Source organism: Pleurodeles waltl, chromosome 9 (genome assembly GCF_031143425.1).
Source record: "Pleurodeles waltl isolate 20211129_DDA chromosome 9, aPleWal1.hap1.20221129, whole genome shotgun sequence".
NCBI lineage: Eukaryota > Metazoa > Chordata > Amphibia > Caudata > Salamandridae > Pleurodeles > Pleurodeles waltl.
In genome coordinates, this window is record NC_090448.1 from 775,090,245 (window position 1) to 775,108,838 (window position 18,594).

Here is an 18,594-nt window from a genome sequence, read left to right on the forward strand (position 1 = left end):
GTCGATCCTTTTGAGGACAACAGAGAAGAAGCCTCAGGAAGTGACAAAGGTCCTGGAGGTGACAAAGATCCTATCACAGGTAAAGAAGCAGGAGAGCCTAATAAGAGGAGGGCTTTCCCAGAAGCAGACGATACAGGAAAAGAAGGAGAAAACCTGACTGACCTCCCAGGTGAAGGAGACAAGACAGAGCAAAGTGAAATTGTTCCAATTCTTCCAGAACCGGTTTCAGGTCCATCAGGTGAAAACAACATGAAAAGGAGACAAAGCATATCAAAGACTAAAGAAACATTGAACAAAACAAATGGCCAAAATTGAAGGAGAAAAGTGTCGCGTGGGCTCTCATTATTCTAAATGAGACTACTGGATTTCTAGGCAGCAGGATCGATAACGGTGTGGGGGACTGAGTCTGACCCACGTGTAAAGAACTCTGTCACCCTAAATCCGGTTTTTGCTCCGGCTAACTAGCAGTGCCTCATTTCTCCCATGTGGAAGGAATGATTCGGCAGCCGAGCGCATGACATCTTTGGAACTTCTCAGGGAAGTCGTGGTTACTCAGATCCAAACCAACTCTCTTATTTCCAATATGATCTCATATACAAATGACAAAGACAGTATAAGTTTTATATAATGTTTTAATAAAACAACTGTATTTTAGATATTAAGGCGTGAGCCGCAATAACCAGAACGATACAACACAGTAGGATTGAAATAGTCACCAGGAGAGTAAAACATAAGAACAAAGCTATCATATTGTCTAACAGTTTCTACTCTTCCTCTGCTTGTGCTATTTAGAGCACAGCATGTTAAGCTTCTAGCTTGCCTATTAGAATCACTGTGGAGACATCAGCCCTCATACCTGAGCAAAGACCTGTGATCTTGGTTCAGCATCTGCAACGAGGCAGTCAGTGTCTAGTTGTGGTTCCCTGGTCGGAATCTCCCTCTTGCGTGTATTGGGACAAGGAAGTGATTTTATAACTAACATGTCATCGTGATCACAAAATGTCCTTACGCAGGAATGCCAAGTCTAAACTCCTACCACGTCTATCGGCAATGTACCAGACTGTATCCTTGACTGAAGTACAGAGTAAATATGTTATGGAGAACTCCAGTGCTGAAGTAGGCAAAACAGTGTGATATGAATAAAAAACAACACCGTAGAACTGGCTATTTGAAAAATAACAGTACGAAGCCTAATAAAAAGCATGTAGAGCAAAGTGCACAGAGGCTCTAAGCTGTCAGCAAATGAATAAAATATATTCAGGGCAAAGTGCACAAAGGCCTAAAGCCTGAAGCTAAAGCGCAATGAATACGTAAAACTAACCACACTACACCCTCCCCTTGTCGGTAGCAAGTGGTTCCAATAATATAAAAGGATGCCCCAAATATAAACAATATCTAAAACAATTATTTCGACAAGGTGAGAAGACAACAAAGTCATAAATTTAGGTAACATGTGATCATAAAGCCAAATTCAAGATAGTGTCAATTTCATAAAAAATCCAATCGTCAGACAGAACCAATAGAACGCAGGAGTTCCTCCACTTCGATATACGTCAATATCGGACGATCCACGCCACAAAGTACCATGGAGCAGGTGTGATCCAAAGCCCCAAAACCATTGAGGGCGGCACCCCGTGCAGGGCCTACGAAAGAGACAATACCATCTTCCTCCAGGAAGGGAATCTCATAAACCGCCTCACGAAGCAAGCGCATCCGTAGTGCACAAGTCTGGGAATGAGCCCAAATCGGGAACATCAACAGATCAGTATCGACCATTGGAGGGCGCTGCAGTGAGAGACAGAGAGCCAGTGCATGTTCAAATGAGCACCAAAGGCATCGAAACACGGGTTGCACACAATCCAAAACCGGTCTGAATGACAGAGACCAGTCACACTCCAAATGTCCCAGGAGTGTTGCTCCAAAATGCTGCATCATGCGTTCACGACACAGATGCGCTGACGGGAGCAGCAATACAGGATCTTGTCGTGACGGGACAGCCATTGCGAAAAAATAGCAACAACAGCAAGACTCCAGCCAATAAAGCCAAAGTAATCGGGAAACCCCCAAAAGTGCTTCCGAAAATAGAATGTATAGCCGAAGGTATCAAACCGAATATGGAAGAGAAGGTATGAGCAAAACCAACACCAACGGCTTTGAAAAAATGTGCAATACCAGCAGTGCTGGATGCATTAAATATACGTCCCACAAGTTCACCGAAGTGATTTGGAAAGTTAGTATTCAAAAGGGACTGTATCTCCGCCGATGACCTTGCCACCTGAAGTGCGTAGGTCTCGCTAGCAGATGTAAGGGCCACATGCTTTTGAAACAATAAAGCTTTTAGCCGACTCAACTTGTTGAAATCAACCTTGGAAGTAGCAATATGAGGCCAGATGTCCGCTACCTCCCTAAATTGAGTGGGGGCAAACAACACATTCCCGCAGCACGTAACGGCCTTGTTGACAACGACGATGTAAATTATTCCGGCACACATGCCACAGCAGCGTTCGCTGTTAAGAACAATGTAACTGCCGTTAGAAAGCACCTGGAAAGTGTTTTTAATAACCGGGACTGGAACTCTCTTCAGATAACAAGCTAAGTTAGCAATCGAAGCGTTACACGCCCCGTGCAAGGACAGCTGTTTACAATCCATTGAATGGCTGACAGAAGCTTCGCATTCGCTGCCGCTAAGAAAAACCTCCCTCAAACCATTAACACATCTGTACTGAAAGGGAAGCTCCCACACCTTGTGTATGTAACTGTCTCCCAATAGTTCATATCTACCCACCGGAATGTGCTTCAAACAAGAAGTGAATTGCAAAGTGGAGATAGGCAATTTAATAACCCCATGAATCAACCACTCAGCTGACGGAATCTCAGCTACCGTGAAAGGAAGTTTCTCTAATTTCTCAATATTTAACATAACATATGTCGCTTCCTTTTTAGCCATCAGTTGTTGCTGATGAGTCAAATTAAAAGAGATAAAGATCTCTCTGGCACAAACGTGCTGCCATGGAACGCGACCCGCCTTCAAGGTCTGAAGAGTCCAACCCAGCTGCATGATGGACCGCGTCTGACTCTGCCCATGATATAAAGAAGACATGTCCAATTTAATAATGTCAATGGCAGAGGAAACAATGCTGTCAATCGTGTAAACACGGTCAGAAAGGGTATGCATGCCATTATCAACAACAGACAAAGGGGGTTATTCTAACTTTGGAGGAGTGTTAATCCGTCCCAAAAGTGACGGTAAAGTGACGGATATACCACCAGCCGTATTACGAGTTCCATAGGATATAATGGACTCGTAATACGGCTGGTGGTAAATCTGTCACATTTCCGTCACTTTGGGACGGATTAACACCTCCTCCAAAGTTAGAATAACCCCCAAAGTCTGCATCAGGTTTTCCTGATCAATCTGCCTCAACCGGGCTGCAGCCTCTTGTTGTGAAAGCTTCCAAATCTCATTATAAACTTCGTATAAGAACCTTTTCTTCCGTGGTACTTTGGGACCCGACAAAAAATCTTGCAAATCAGTATCATTAGACAGTAACTTGAGATGTGACTTAACTGCATCCAGCGTGGATGACTTCAACCATTGCTGACAAAGCTTCCCCACACTGTAAGTAGTTACAATATCAGCATGTTCTGGTGATACGTAACGAGGGTCTGCCCTACTAGTCCTGAACCCCCCTGAAGAGGTGTCAAAACGTTGATGACACACATTAGTGTCTACAGGCCATAATAACCACCCGCCTGGATGTAACGATGAAGTGTTAAGCGTACCATTCTGGACCCAATGTGTAAAGTCACTAAAAGTAGCATTCACATAGTGCTGCCAATTCTTTAATTTAGAAGGGACAGGTATACTAGGCAAAGTCAGCTCCCTAATTGTCGCTAAGCCCAAACAGCTAGTCTGTTGTACTGTGTCATTGAGGAAAATCATCTGCACAGGGATAATACATGCTCTAAATAACGTGTCCCTGCCTTGCATTTGCCAATTTTTCGAACCCCAAACACTTTTCAAGTAAACAGTTTTAAACCAGTATTCATACCCCTCGACCGAAGTTTAGATACAAACAAATTTGAATACAGTAATTTAGTATCGGTCAATAACATTTGCTTATTAGAATACGGTGCAACTTTAAAATAGTAGGACTTAGCATTTCGTTGATCATGCCCAGAAAAATATGCAAATTTATCATAATACGTTTTCATACTCCCTTGTGGAGGAGTCGAGCAATGTTCCCATTGCACATAATTAAACATGGACTTAGGGCTACTAGCTTTATGAATAAAGTGGTGTCCATAATAGTTGTAACAAAACATGTCACCATGATTATCTCTAAACTGGTAAGCATCTTCATCGTCATAGACAGTATAATATTGCAAATCCGTTAGCATAGAATTTACTGTCTTTACATCCCAATCATCAGAAACAATGCCAGGTATAACAATATCATTCATTGATAACTTGAGGACATACGGTATTTGAATCAATTCAGTGGGACCATATATATCAAACATTACTTTATCCCATACAATCCCATCCGGAATTGGTATTGCAGAAATGTTCACAGTGGACAAGTCTCTTCGAACCATATGAGACGAAAAATGCGGTTTCAACACAGTCTCCACATGCTCAATGTCAGATCGATCAGGAAGAAAATGACCATGTATTATCAGAAAAAAAGTAACCACAAACCCTAACCATAATAAAAGAGTCATCACTGCCAAAAACAGCCAAAAATAGTTCCAAGGAAAAACAAAATATGTGCGTTTAAGCCAACCCAGCAGCCGTCGTGGACCGTGGACAGAAGACATCGAGAACGAGGAGCCGGACACATCATTATCAGGGTCGTTGAAGCAGCCAGAAGCAGTTCTAGCAAAAGGCGCAACTGTGAACAAAGAAGCAGATGGAGGCTCTCACCGTGGCATGCTATAAACCACATGTTCAGAAACAGCAGTAGAACGTACAGCAATTTGATCAAAAGATTCCATATTAATCGCCGTCGGTGGAACAATCGCAAGATCATCATCCACCCTCCCCAAGCTCGGAGAGAAAACAGTGTCGGTGAAAATCACCTGCAGCGGGACTTCTTCCCCAGTAGTGAGAGGGATTCCGGAACTACTGGGTGTCCCTCTTGGTCTGCTGTGCAGAATCGGGCACATGTTGTAACTTGGCATTATCAATGGAAACAAAGCGATTTCCTTTGGCCCCTCCCAGCGGCGGTAAAATCACAGTTCTCGTGCCGCTTACCCCCAACACAGGGACAGGTTCTCGATAAGAAGGACCAAATTCTTTTTTAACTGCTACCTTTTCACGCACTAGATCCCCAATCCTGGGTATCCAACCAGTAGGTGTTACTGGCTCATCTTTAATTCCTGAGGAGGCAGCACTGGCAGAAGAGTTATCTTCACGGAATTGTTGTAAATCCTGCAAAACAGTGACACGATCATTTATGTCAAAGGGCGTATCTGCCGCCTCCACACCAGGACCATCTAGATCAGGAACATACATTTGTGTTCCAAACAGGAACTCATATGAAGTACGACCCCCCAGTGACCTTCTAGGCAAGTTATTAAGTGCTCTCTGTACTCCATATAGGTGGGCTAGCCAACCACGACCCGTACCTATAACTCTGGCCGTTAAGGACTGCTTTAAATCATGATTTAAACGCTCCACGACAGAATTTCCCTTGGGATGAAATGGAGACGAGAATTGGAGTTGGACCCCCAACGAAGCCATGGTGTCCCTGAATGCCTTAGAGGCAAAAGGAGGGCCCTGGTCCGAATGAAAAGCCGCAACTGCAAATGTATTGACAAAGATGCGCAAATCTTTAATAACAGTGCGAGCATCAGCCGAGCGTTGTGGCCATACCCACACAAATCTGGAACACGAATCTACAGCAACCAATATATATTTGTATGCACTATCTGGTGTCAGCGGACCACAATGATCCAAGTACACACACTGTAAAGGTTTATTTGTAATCAGAAGGGGCGTCTGCGGCGGGCGTCTAGCCGACGACGCTTTAATTTGTTGACAAACATCACAACAAAGGACATATTGCTTCGTCTATTTATAGAGACCAGGCCACCAGTAACGAGCCTGTAAAAGCGAAATCGTGGCAGCCACCCCAGCATGTGCAGAAGCCACCCCCTCATGTGCTGCAGAAATTAATCGAGGTCTCTCAATTTTATTGGGAATTTCCCGTACACCAATGCCTGGAATTGTAACAGTAGCATTCAGCGCACCATTCAAGCAGTAACTATATTTAGAAGGAAATCCTTTAGGAAAGGGCGTGCCATCAGCCCCCACAACAATGCGCGATACACGCCTTAGATGTTGCAGAATCTCATCATCTGTCAGATATATGTCATCAACATATGATAACGCTTCAGGGTCGAACTCATGCAGAATTTCAGTTACACGAGCCGAAAACAGTCCTGGGCTATTCTTATACCCCTGAGGCAAACGACAAAAAATTTTCTGAGAGCCAAACGCACTGAAACTGGTATAGTCCCGACTTTCGGGCGCTATATTCTGGCACAAAAATCCATTCGAGATATCTAATGTTGTCTTGTACTTCTTACATACGATATTATTCATAAGCGCTGCGCTATGTGAATTCTGTATTGCATATGTGCGTCTATGACTATTCAAATGTCGGTAATCCACCACTATCCTATATGAATGGTCCGGTTTAGCAACTGGAAATAAGGGATTATTCATTGGCGAGACACAGGGGTCAATTAAACCCTGGTACTCCAATTGTGTAAGAATTTTCCTAATCGATGCCCTTGCTTCAAATTTGATAGGATACTGCGGTTGTGGCTGAGGTTCGCCCTTTATCGGAATTACATGATAAGGTGATTGTCTATCCCACCCCACGTTATTTCTATACAGGGCGGGAGCCTGTGCTAGAGCCCATGATTTACTATAGGACTCCGCTAGTTCTCTCGGAACAAGTGGTGAGAAGGAAGGTGTAATAACCTCCTCCCCAACCAGACAGTCGCGAAGAAAGTCAGGTGGCCAATCCTGTTCGGCCAGCAGAACATCATATGGTTTTACCACATGGTCCCAAAAAATGGCGTTTATAATACGGTCAATGTCCCCTTCCAATCGCAGAGTCACTTCATATACTCTATCAGGATCAGAGACTCGCATATCCGCCGTCTCGACTTGTATGAAGTCATCAGTTGCTTTCACCTCCAGATGCTCTAGAAGACTCCGGCGAACTATTGTGACCCCTGCCGCGCTGTCTAACAGCGCTAACGCCCATGTCTTGTTCGTCAAGAGAACTCTCTTCTTGAGCGGCATGTCTAACTGAGACTGCTGCCACTTTCTTCTTTTTAAATTGCTGTTTTTGTTGCAGCGGTTTCTCTTCTTGTTTAATAGAAACCTCTGCCGAGCGTTGTGAATCCTATCTCGGTTTCACGTACTCCGTCCTCCGCTCTGACCGCCCACCTCTCTCACTTCTCTTTTCCGAGGAGTCCTGAAAGGAACGAGATTGGCGTGTATCAGTATATTGATATCTATCAGGCGTCTTCAAAGTATCCCTATTCCTGAGATTATACTTATTCTGTGGGGTCTCCGGTTGCGGAGACTGCCCACCATCTTTTTTAGGTGTTTGCTGTTTCTTTTCCCAGCGCTTTTTCGAACCCTCAGGTTGTTGCTGTTTAGCATTATCTTTATTATTCTTACCCTGTAACTGGGGTTTCTGTGGTCTAGCACCTAGGCTATCTCGACCAATACTAGAATATGTTTCCGCTATTATTCTCGGAAGTTCCCGCTCCTGATTAAGCATCGGAACATCCCGAAGACGCATTCGCACTGCTAGTGCTACTGCCTCTCCCTTGAGATTACTCAAAATAATAGAAGAAACTGTGGCAAAATTGCCCAGCAACTGCATGCCCAAATCTAAGGCAGGGGCAGCCCCATATTCATCTTGAATTTGTTTAAGCACGTCCGGTAAATTAGCTAATGTCGGTGTACCGTGTGCCGTAGTGTAAAGCGCGGCAAAAACCGTGCCCCAGGTATTACAAAGGTCCACCGGAGGAACCATCCCATACGGCAAACACATCGTCAAAATTCTATGTTTATCCTGAGGTCCCGTATGGGGAAATACTGCTTCCAGCGTATTCATTTTTTGCGCCAGCCAAAATGGAGTCTCCTCTCGTTTAGCCGGTACTTTACCCATAACTGAGTGTACAGTGGCCGGATTAATACCCAGAACCACTGCATGTGGGTGCGCTGGAGCAGCACGCGCTGCATTCGTATTTAGTGTCTGCATGACAAACTGAACTAATCGTCTATATGTAGCCGTTAATTCTGTATATAAACGACGAACTTCAACCACTGCCAATTGAGCAACCGCAGGATGAGGTGTATATGTAGCCAATAAAGGCCAGGTAGGACCATCATTACTCAGCGGACCTAACCTAACTTGTGCTACTGTGTGTGGGAGGGCGCCATCAAGCCAATTATGGTGTTCTTGATAAGATAGAGGTATTTCTAAATAAGCGTAAGCCCTGTATTGTCCAGGGACATTCGCAACAGTGTATTCGTGAAAAGTATTTGTACCCCCATCCACTGCTGGAAATCCGACCCAAGAATAAAAAAGTTCCGTTCTATAGGCTGCATGGGCGTCCACCACAAAAGTGACTGGACCCCCCTGGACCGTCAGTCCATGTGCCAACAGATGTCCTGTGAGCGGGTGACGCATACTGATTGCTATATTCACTACATTGGGATTCGCCATTTATAAAAAATAGCTCCAGGTCAGAAAAGGCACACCAATATCGGGGTTTTCCTTTCAAAGTTCAAGCTTGAACAACCAACCACTAAGCAATAGGAAGCACCTATGCCGTGGCGGCGGAAACCCTCAACCCCACGGACGTCTCCATATACGGAACCGAGGAGTCAAAATATATATGAGACCAAGAGAGTCAGTCGGACCTAATCATTAGAGCCAGACCAAACGTTGGCGGCGCCATGTCGCGTGGGCTCTCATTATTCTAAATGAGACTACTGGATTTCTAGGCAGCAGGATCGATAACGGTGTGGGGGACTGAGTCTGACCCACGTGTAAAGAACTCTGTCACCCTAAATCCGGTTTTTGCTCCGGCTAACTAGCAGTGCCTCATTTCTCCCATGTGGAAGGAATGATTCGGCAGCCGAGAGCATGACATCTTTGGAACTTCTCAGGGAAGTCGTGGTTACTCAGATCCAAACCAACTCTCTTATTTCCAATATGATCTCATATACAAATGACAAAGACAGTATAAGTTTTATATAATGTTTTAATAAAACGACTGTATTTTAGATATTAAGGCGTGAGCCGCAATAACCAGAACGATACAACACAGTAGGATTGAAATAGTCACCAGGAGAGTAAAACATAAGAACAAAGCTATCATATTGTCTAACAGTTTCTACTCTCCCTCTGCTTGTTCTATTTAGAGCACAGCATGTTAAGCTTCTAGCTTGCCTATTAGAATCACTGTGGAGACATCAGCCCTCATACCTGAGCAAAGACCTGTGATCTTGGTTCAGCATCTGCAACAAGGCAGTCAGCGTCTAGTTGTGGTTCCCTGGTCGGAATCTCCCTCTTGTGTGTATTGGGACAAGGAAGTGATTTTATAACTAACATGTCATCGTGATCACAAAATGTCCCTACACAGGAATGCCAAGTCTAAACTCCTACCACGTCCATCGGCAATGTACCAGACTGTATCCTTGACTGAAGTACATAGTAAATATGTTATGGAGAACTCCAGTGCTGAAGTAGGCAAAACAGTGTGATATGAATAAAAAACACCGTAGAACTGGCTATTTGAAAAATAACAGTACGAAGCCTAATAAAAAGCATGTAGAGCAAAGTGCACAGAGGCTCTAAGCTGTCAGCAAATGAATAAAATATATTCAGGGCAAAGTGCACAAAGGCCTAAAGCCTGAAGCTAAAGCGCAATGAATACGTAAAACTAACCACACTACAAAAGAAAGGAAGTGTCTATCATAACCACATCGAATGAAGAAAAAGTCACAGCCAAAGAACAAAACATAAGCAAAAGGGAATCGAAAGGAGATGCAAAATTGAAAAAAAGTGAAATTTCATGAACATTACCGAATAAGACATTGATAACCTGATTAACTTTTGAAACTGATTTTGAGACAAAGCTGGTAAGCCGATAAGAGACTAAGCTGCTAAAGAAAACTGTGTGTACTTTGACCTCGTTCATCCCTTATATATATATATATCTGCAAATCTGATTTGATAAAGTGTCTTCAACTTTCTGATTCTATATAGATCATGACTGACAATACTACACAAGGACATAAAATGAAATATTGTAAATATATGTGTAGAGGTCTAATAACTGCATGTGTACTAATGTTTATGGCAATAATTCTTGGGATGCATGGAGGAAATGAAAGAGACGCGAATGATGCTTCTACTTTTAAAACTACTACTGAATTAACTCCTTTGAAGAAACTCGAACAGTACGAAAAATACTTACACGACAAGAAAGAACTTTCGTCCAATGTTTTCTATCGCTTGCTGAATGAGTATGTTGAGGCAATGGACGTGAAAGATTGTTATGTATGTACACAAATACCTACCTCAGTAATAGAAGGGGTGACATATCATAGCATACCTCTTACGTATGGAATAACATGCAGTTTGTTACTAACCAGATTTTATGGCCAGGAGTATGTTCAATACTTCTATTCCAATCATGATGTTGTATTTTCATATGTCCCCATAATTGAGTACTTGAGTAAAGTAGCAAGGGATTATTATATAAAATTAGTTAGAGGTTTCTTTGAACCATTATCACCTTTTTCCACAGTTCACGCTCATAAAGAAAACCTTACATGCTTGCTTTCACCTGTAGAGAAAAGCTTTTTAGATAACACTGAAGATAGAAGGAAGATGGTAAAAGAAAAATTAGAAAAAGAATTACATAAAAGAACATCTGTAGATAACTATGCTTTTGCCGCAATAAAGACACAAGGAAAACTGGCTTTAGACGCAATACATATAGGGAAACTTTGTATATATAGACCTAAATCATACTATGACACAATCTTTGTAGGAACAAGTGAATGTAAACACGTGTTTTTATTCCAGAGTAAGTGGACATTCATGTTGAATGGTCTAGATCCAGCTACTCCAGGAGTATACTATATTTGTGGACTTAATGCCTATTATCGTCTTCCAAAGGGATGGTATGGGAGATGTTATTTGGGAATAGTATTTCCAAAGATTTATCAACTAGACGACTTAAAGAAATTTCCAAAGCTGTCTGAATTACATCGTATTCAGAAAAGGGAGACAGCTTCTGGTGTGGTAGGAGACATATTTGGAGCAATAATTCCTTTGGTAGGAGTTATTTTGAATTCAATCAAAATACGAAAGTTGTCTACTATTGTGGATAACATGCTGACAAATTTCTCAGGAGCAATGATCCTGATGGATACTGAACTTGCTGCAGAAAGAGCTATGGGGGTCATTCTGACCCTGGCGGTCGGTGATAAAGCGGCGGCCAACCCGCCAACAGGCTGGCGGTGCCAAAAATGGAATTCTGACCCTGGCGGGAACCGCCAACACAGCCCGCCATATTACCACTCCGACCGCCACGGCGGGACAGACAAACAGCGCGGCGGTCAACGCCAACAGGCAGGCGGCAGACAAAGTACCGCCCACCCTATCACAACTCACCAATCCGCCACCTCATCCGGGGCGAGAGCCCCGCCGATAAAAACACGGCGGAAACAGACTACGAACGGGAAAACGCTCACCTCTATACACTCCACGAGGACGGAGGACAGCATGGAGCCCGAATTACACATCCTACCCGCTCTCGTCTACCTGCTCATCTACCACGAGTACGAACTCCGGCGCAGACGACAACGGTGAGTACCGCACTTACGACACAGGGGAGGGGGGGGGAGGAAGGGTTACGGGCACATACATACGCATCACACCCACCCCCCAACTATCTACACACCAATGCAGAGCACCAAGTCAAAGTGACACATCCCAAACCCCCCGGAATAACGAAAAGATTTGAATCAAGTGAGAAACAACATTTATGTACAAAATAGGTTCAATGAAGACATGGCAAATTAGGAAAATGATGGAAAAATTATCTAATGTAAACATTGCGTGACCGAGAAATAGAGGCAGAAAGTCCCGCACAGTCACAGAAATTGCAAATGTCCGTGGGCCGAAGTGTATCAACACATGGGCAAAGCCCACACAGGAGACCTGAGTCCGTTGGAGAGAACACTGCAGGGGCATCACATGACAAAACTACAGGCACCTCAGGGGGAAAGGAAGGGGGGGCACCACAGCCACATGAGTCCACGACGCCAGATCCAAGAAGGGGCCACCATGCCCACCGTCCAATCCTGGGGAGTGCAAAGCCACAGTCTCTCAAGTCTCTACAGTGGGTGAGTTGCCCACTGTCATATCCTGGGGAGTGCAAAGTCACAGTCCATCAAGTGGATAACAGTCTCCACAGGCAATGGAGGAGGCAGAGTGGCAGGGTGGGCCGAGTGCAGCGTGAACATTAGCACGACACAGAACGTGCACAGTCATTGGCCCAGCGGTGCATGAGACGGCGGGGCCCAGCGGAGCGGTGCTTGAGACGGCGGGGCCCAGCAGAGCGGTGCTTGAGACGGCGGGGCCCAGCGGAGCGGTGCCTGAGATGAAGGGCCCAGCGGAGCGGTGCTTGACAGGAAGGGCCCAGCGGAGCGGTGCTTGACAGGAAGGGCCCAGCGGAGCGGTGCTTGACAGGAAGGGCCCAGCGGAGCGGTGCTTGACAGGAAGGGCCCAGCGGAGCGGTGCTTGAGATGGCGGGCCCAGCGGAGCGGTGCTTGAGACGGCGGGGCCCAGCGGAGCGGTGCTTGACAGGAAGGGCCCAGCGGAGCGGTGCTTGAGACGGCGGGGCCCAGCGGAGCGGTGCTTGAGACGGCGGGGCCCAGCGGAGCGGTGCCTGAGATGAAGGGCCCAGCGGAGCGGTGCTTGACAGGAAGGGCCCAGCGGAGCGGTGCTTGAGACGGCAGGGCCCAGCGGAGCGGTGCTTGAGACGGCGGAGCCCAGCGGAGCGGTGCTTGAGACGGCGGGGCCCAGCGGAGCGGTGCCTGAGATGAAGGGCCCAGCGGAGCGGTGCTTGAGACGGCGGGGCCCAGCGGAGCGGTGCCTGAGATGAAGGGCCCAGCGGAGCGGTGCTTGACAGGAAGGGCCCAGCGGAGCGGTGCTTGAGACGGCGGGGCCCAGCGGAGCGGTGCTTGAGACGGCGGGGCCCAGTGGAGCGGTGCCTGAGATGAAGGGCCCAGCGGAGCGGTGCTTGACAGGAAGGGCCCAGCGGAGCGGTGCTTGAGACGGCGGGGCCCAGCGGTGCCTGAGATGAAGGGCGCAGCGGAGCGGTGCTTGACAGGAAGGGCCCAGCGGAGCGGTGCTTGAGACGGCAGGGCCCAGCGGAGCGGTGCTTGAGACGGCGGGGCCCAGCGGAGCGGTGCTTGACAGGAAGGGCCCAGCGGAGCGGTGCTTGAGACGGCGGGGCCCAGCGGAGCGGTGCTTGAGACGGCGGGGCCCAGCGGAGCGGTGCCTGAGATGAAGGGCCCAGCGGAGCGGTGCTTGACAGGAAGGGCCCAGCGGAGCGGTGCTTGAGACGGCGGGGCCCAGCGGAGCGGTGCTTGAGACGGCGGGCCCAGCGGAGCGGTGCTTGAGACGGCGGGGCCCTCTTCAGCGGTGCCTTCCTGCACGGCGGCGCCCTCTTCAGCGGTGCCTTTCACGACGGCGGGGCCCTCTTCAGCAGTGCCTTCCTGCACGGCGGGGCCCTCTTCAGCGGTGCCTTCCTGCACGGCGGGGCCCTCTTCAGCGGTGCCTTTCAGGACGGCGGGGCCCTCTTCAGCGGTGTTTGTCCTGTAATTCCAGGGAGTCTGACCTGGGCAGGACTCCCTGCTCAGTCGCCCTCCGACCGTGCAGTTGCTGGACCCTTCGGTGACGGTGTCCTGAGCCCTTGGGTGTCCTCCCTCACACCCGGGATGGGGCTTGTGGGGCCCTCCTGGTCCGCGCTCCTGCTGCCTGACTTCTCCACCCTGCTGCCCTTGCCCTCCTTCGCTGTGGCTCTCTGGGCCTTGCCTCCCCTGGATGTTGTGGCAGGTGAAGTGTCCGAACTTTGGTCCTTGGGGGCAGCCGTGGCACTCCTCCCGCGGCGGCCCCTCACTTTCCGGGTCCTCTTTCCAGGGGGGGGGCCTGGCTGTCCCCTTGCTGCTGTCTGATGTCTCACTGCTGGCAAAGGGGGGACTCCAAAATCCATGGACTACGCTGACACGTGAATCCGGGCTGGTGGTGGCTGAGGTGCTCTTGGGACTCTTAGCAGATGGAGGGGGTGGGTCAGGTGAGGGAAAGAGGTCAAGATTGGAGAGGTAACACTTTTTAGGACCAAGGTAAAAGGTAGGTGCAGTGGTTATGGGAGTGGAGGAAGAGGAGGTGGTTGTAGGAGAGTCAGGTGTGCTGTCCTTGGGTGAAGGTGCATGGACTGGAGGCTGTCGTGAGGTGGTTGGCTGTTGGGTGGGTGGCTGCCTGCGTTTGTGTGTCTTGGAAGAGGGGGTGACAGACACAGTGGGAGAGGACACAGGGGACGTGTAAACGGCAGTGGGGGTGGTGACTGCACGTGTGCGGACTGTACTGGAGGGTGTGCTGGTGATGGGTGTACTGGCTGTTGGTGGTGTGCATGCAGGTGTGAGTGGCGACGTCACAGGGAGGGAGGAGGGAGACGAGGAGGTGGGGGACACAGAGGTGGTAGTGGCTGTTGGCATGTCTGCATCTGGGTGTTGCTTGGGTGAATGTTTGTGTGATCTGTGGTGCTTATGTCTGGAAGAGCTGCCCTTGGGTGTTGAGGTGTGTGCAGGCTGGTCTGATGGTGTGGATGGGATAGGCTGAGGAACAGGAGACAGAGACAGGGTGGAGGCAGTTAGAAGAGGGAGGCTGGAAACAGGGACAATGGCTGCCGTCAGTGCTGAGGCCAGAGAATTGAACGATCGTTGATGGGCAGACTGACCCGAATGAATGCCCTCCAGGTATGCATTGCTACGATGCACCTCCCTCTCTACCCCCTGGATGGCATTCAAAAGGGTTGTCTGCCCAACAATGATGGTCCTCAGGAGGTCAATGACCTCCTCACTGAGGGCAGCAGGGGTAACAGTGGCAGGGCCTGAGGTGCCTGGGGCGAAGGAGACGCCCGCCTTCTTGGGCGAGCGGGCATGGAGCGTAGGCTGAGGGGCTGCTGGGAAGGCGGAGCTGGTGCGCTGGGTGGCGGCTTTACCTGTAGAGGCGGGGGGCACGGATGTTGCCACCACCGCTAGGGAGCTCCCTTCCGAGGACGTGTCGGTGTCGCTGGTTTCACCACGGCTCCCCGTTGTGAAGCTCCCCTCGCCCTCCGTATCACTGGTGGCCTCGGTGTCTGTGCCATGGCCCACCGGGGCCTTGTGAGTCGCAGCTCCCTCGTGCTCCGGTGCCAAGTCTCCTCCGCCTGATGATGCTGAAGCACACATGCACAAGAAGATAAAGAAAAAGGGTGGGGGGAGACATAATATAAGGTTGAGTACATGCATTGTCAACACCTTTGGCGGAGAGGACAGACACAGGAGCCTCATGCACTAAGCCGCGCAATCGGGGTACACTACTGAGTACTTGTGACTGGGCCAACAGGTCTAGGGACAACAAACGTGCACATGGGTGATTTAGGACCATGGCTAGCTGTACCTGGCACCGTACAGAGGTTGGGGGCGGGGGCACAGGGCCATGCCTAAAGGAGGGGACTACACTACAGAAAGCACCCTGGCCTAATGTCACCCACAGCCCTCCTCCCCCACCCAGACGCCTCCACTGCGTGTAAAGATAGCTGAATGTGCTGGTACTCACCCCCTTGTGTCTGCTGTGATGTCGTCACGCGCCCATCCAAATCGGGGTAGGCCACCGCCAGGATCCGGGACATCAGGGGGGTCAGGGTACGACTGGCACCCCTCCTAGGTTGGGAGGCCATCCCCAGCAGTGACTCGGCGGTCTTCCTGGTCCCGCGGCGGATCTCCTCCCACCTCTTGCGGCAGTGGGTGCCCCGTCTGTTGTGGACCCCCAGGTTCCGGACTTCCTTGGCGATGGCACGCCAAATGTCGATCTTCTGATGGGCGCTGACCTATTTGACATGGACAGGGTGGAAATTGAAATATCATCAATTTTCCGCATGATAGATGCGATTGGCCCCCCCTCCCCAACCTTGCCATGTGGCACATGCTCTCATCTGTCGTGCCTTGCACTCGTCATTGTCTCCCCACCCCACCATCTTACATCCACCATACACAACCCAGGCATAGCCCATTAAACGTGCACACAGTGTACTTACCTGTTGGTCTGGAGGACCGTAGAGTCGCGCATACTGGGGCAGGACCCCATCCACAAGTTTCTCCAACTCTTCTGTCGTGAAGGCAGGGGCCCTTTCCCCAGTCGCAGCAGCCATTGTATCTCCCAGACCGAGGTCACAGCAGCACTTGCAGTATAGGTCCTCTCCTGTGGATGATCAGGTCTTGAGTGATTAATCAGATAGAAAATGGCGCTCACGCTCGCGGCGGCGCGTACCGCCGCGGTGCGTTCCGCGACCGCCGGCGCAGCTAGTCATTGGCCCGTGAAACCCATAGGGTTCGCTGTTAACCAATGCGGCTTTGCGCTGCGGTCTTCGACCGCCTACCGCCACGGTGTGTCACGCCAGCGCATTGACCTCACATCCCATTGTCACACTTCTCAGGTCAGGCAGCCGCCATTACAAGGGACCACAGGGCTTAATTACTACTGCGTCACACAGGCCTAGGCCTTGCATTGCCACTCATACAAGCCATTCAATGCATTGAGAATCGTGTACTGTGCAAGCTGTAGTTACGTACCTGTGGGTTGTTTGACTCTGTGCTCCATGTTGTCTTTCCTAGGCACCGTCCGCTGGGACTTGCGAGGAGAAGGATGAATCCTCCCGTGTCCTGACCGCTGGTGGACCTGTCGACAATGGAGGAACGTCATATAATACTTCGCTACCGACTTGACCGAGCCACTATACATGAACTGTGTGCCCAGCTGGAGCCAACACTGATGTCCCCCATCCGCCAACCCACAGGAATTCCCCCTCTGGTGCAGGTTCTGTCAGTCCTCCATTTTTTGGCAAGTGGGTCTTTTCAGACAACAGTGGCCGTGTCATCAGGGATGTCTCAGCCTATGTTTTCAAAGGTTTTGTCCAGAGTGTTGTCTGCCCTGACGAAATACATGCGGAGCTACATAATTTTCCCTGAGGAGGGTGATTTGGCCACTGTGAAGGCTGACTTCTATGCCCTTGGACATTTCCCCAACATCATTGGTGCCATTGATGGGACCCATGTGGCCTTAGTACGATGAGCAGGTGTACAGAAACAGGAAAAGTTACCATTCTAAGAATGTCCAGGTGGTCTGTTTGGCTGACCAGTACATCTCCCATGTAAATGCCAAGTTCCCTGGGTCAGTGCATGACGCGTATGTTATGCGAAATAGCAGCATCCCCTATGTGATGGAACAGCTACAGAGACACCGTGTGTGGCTAATTGGTGACTCTGGTTACCCCAACCTGCCGTGGCTACTGACCCCAGTGAGGAATCCCCGGACCAGGGCAGAGGAACGGTACAATGAGGCCCATGGGCGATCTAGGAGGATCATAGAAAGGACCTTCGGCCTCCTGAATGCCAGGTTTAGGTGCCTGCATATGACAGGGGGATCCCTAATGTACTCACCCAAGAAGGTGTGCCAGATCATCGTGGCCTGCTGTATGCTTCACAATCTTGCATTGCGACGCCAGGTGCCTTTTCTGCAGGAGGATGGTCCAGATGGTGGTGTCGTAGCAGCTGTGGAGCCTGTGGAGAGTGAAGAGGAGGAAGACGACGGGGACGACACGGACAACAGGGACACGGTCATACAACAGTATTTTCAGTAGCACCCAGGTAAGACTCCCCCACGTCATTTTACATTTACTTCTGGCCTCCTGCATCTCTACTTTCTGTGTTTCCCCCCAGTTCCTTTCAACTGAATTGTGACTTTCCCTTGGCTTTTCAGAGCTGTATGACCCACTGCGTGACTTCTGGTTTGTTCGGCAATGGAGTAAAGCAAATTGACATTGGTATGTTGTCATCACAAAGTAACTGCACATTTTTGACCCGTTATGCATAATACATTTGTTAAGAATAGAAGCAGACTCCTGAGTGTTTTATGTGCAATAAGTGATTTATTTAAAGTGCTACATATAGGTCCATGATAGTAAAACGGTGATGGGTGGGGGTGGAGTGATGTCCATGGCAGATTCCAGTTTTCGGTCGCACAGGTGCATTGTCCATATGCCTGTGGAAGGATGGAGCAGGGGCAGTTCAAGGTTGGACAGGGTGACGATGTGGGACAGTGGTATGACATCCGGGGGGATCTTAGGCTGGCGGGGGTCTTGGCATCCTACTCTGTCTTCCTTTGTGATCTCAGGCTCCTCTTGCGGGGTGGTTGATCTTCAGCAGGAGGTGGG